Raw genomic sequence first — 2598 nt, forward strand, 5'->3', positions numbered from 1 at the left:
GCTTTGTCACAGTGGTTTTTCCTGGTAATAAAACCACTCCATGGACCATGTCAAACAGAGTGTGGTTAAAGAGTAGACAATTCCAAAACCCCTAAAAAAGAAAATGTTTTCTTTAAGGACTCAGCCCAGGGCCAGCCCAAGGTAACGCTCTGCTGCTTGACATGAAGGAAAAGATGGCAGTTCTCCAGTCCATGTACTAAGCCTGACAGCACTGACTATCGAGTCCTCCTTCAATACTGGCAACAAAATAGCATTCAGTGAACCTGAGGGGACAGTTTAATGGGTGTATGACAACCCTGTGGCAGAAAGAGAGATGGGGGAGAAATTTGATTCAGTTTGCCTTTAAAGGCAAACTTAGTTCAATTGTACTAGCAGTGCAAGAAGAGAAATAGTCATCTTTTCTGATAATCTGATCCTGAATGTTGCAATGCAGCTCTCCAGCCAACTAGTGTGCCCCAAAGCACATCTGCTGGGGCAAAAAGTGCATTAAAATACATCTATTCATGACAGCATCATACAAATATGCATTGTATTAGGAGGGAAGTGATTTACAAAAATGTGTATTTCGGGCAAAATTGCATACAAAAAGTGCATATTGTAAGAAAGCTGTTCTAAAATGCTGGTGAATTTTCACAAGGACTTTTTAAAAAATCACAAGTTGATATGCAAATGTGGAGAACTGAGCTTAAAATTGGGAAACCGAAACAGAGTAACCAGGATTGACAGGTTCAACCATCCTTAGATACACATAGCTCTGCTCAAAGTTTGGGAATGGCTGGCGGCTCATGGAAAAATGGTTTGAAGGGACTGCTACTGTTCCCCCACTCACTCACTCACTCACCCACCCACAGTATTTGTTAGCTGAGGCCATTGACTTATTCTGTCTAATGGTAGGGCCAGCACTGACTTGTTCAAAGGTGCACAAAGCTGCCACAGCCTTAGTGTTGATGTGGTTTGGTAATCTATCCTCCTTCCCCAAGGTGCTTCAGTGATCAGGACTCGTGCCTTGTGACTTAGCAAATGCTATTAACTGCTATGGAAATGCTAGGTAAATGTGGCAGTTGTGAACTGTAGCAAGCTCCACAATGCTCACAATCCTTTTTTCATATACTGATCCTGTACAATGGGTCACTGATGATATACATCTCTTACAGATGGGGAAGAGAAGCTGAAAAATTGTGATGGTTGGTCAAAGTTACACAACGAGTCCATGTCAGGTGTACCAAAACTCCCGGGTACAATTCCATATCTGCTGTCTGATCAGCATCAGTTCAGGTGTGAAGGGTAGGGAGAGCAATGGACCTTTAATATGATATCCTGTCATGGGTTTTAAAGAACATAGCTCTCTTCCCCACCATTTGCAAGCTGGCCTAAAGTCTTCATCCATCAGCCAACTTGATTTTAAATCTCCAAAATGTATTGTTGCGGGGTCAGGGGGAACTCTCAGAAAACTTTTTGTCTGTCTAGGTCCTATTTATAACCAAATGAAGGGTATATGAAGTACTACTTTGTTCCACCACTGCTTAATTGCTTGCTCTTTGATAGCCACTTAAAGAAGATCATGCTAAAAGTTGACTCTGATTTAAAAGACATGTTTCTATTTTTAAATGATAGGGCACCAACATCTGTGAAGCATGATGCAACATCTTTTTAAAGAAAGAAAAGAAAAACAGTTTAAAGTGTCAAGCCCACTTCAGTTATTATACTGAGCAATGCATTATTTATTGTTGCTGTTGCTGCTATTATTATTATTATTATTATTATTATTATTATTAGAATTTCTATGTTGCCCTATACCCAGAGTTCTCAGGGTGGTTCACAGAACAAAATCAAAATATAAAACCACAAAATATATAATCAAAATAAAAACAAGAACCCAATAATCCCCTCCTCCAAAAAACCCCAACACATTTTAAAAGGGCAATTAGCTCTATATGGATTCTTATTCTGCAGGCTAAGAACAAAAGCATTTTAAAAGACTGCATGATGAAAGCTGGCTCGATACTTCAATACCATATTAAATTGGAGTCTCGGGTAATCTCTTACCAGAGAGTCAGGAAATCCATTAACACTGATCTTGCATTGCAAAGCAGATCTTTCAATTCAAACAGTTTTGCATAATGTGGCATCCAGAACTTGCAGTAGTCACCGGAGTACTCCACTATGTGGCATTTGCCCAATTCCACTCCCCCCACAACACAGAGATGCTAATTAATTATCATTTCAAAGTACTTGCAGAAAAATACTGCTAGGTTAGATACTGGCCTTCTTTGCACATAACAAGTTAAAAAACAACAAGAAGTTAATAAGTTGTCTCACAGAGCATCAGACAAACCACAGTTTCTTTTGCCAAAGCTTGGTTTGTTCTCCATCTGCTCTTGCCTCGTGCCTTTTTAATTTAGTGAGGATGCTCAAACAAGCCATAGTCAGGGAAGGATGATTGATTTGCAGGTAATGCCAAACCATAGTTAAACCATGGCTTATACACCAACTACAAAACACAGCTTCAGACTGGTTTGCTGGCAGTAAACAAGTCATAGTTAAGGCACTGGGCAAGGCTCACACTTAATACTAAGCCTTAGTGTAATCACTCAGCCA

The sequence above is a fragment of the Podarcis vaucheri genome (assembly GCF_965113315.1).
Source record: "Podarcis vaucheri genome assembly, chromosome: 4".
Lineage (NCBI taxonomy): Eukaryota > Metazoa > Chordata > Lepidosauria > Squamata > Lacertidae > Podarcis > Podarcis vaucheri.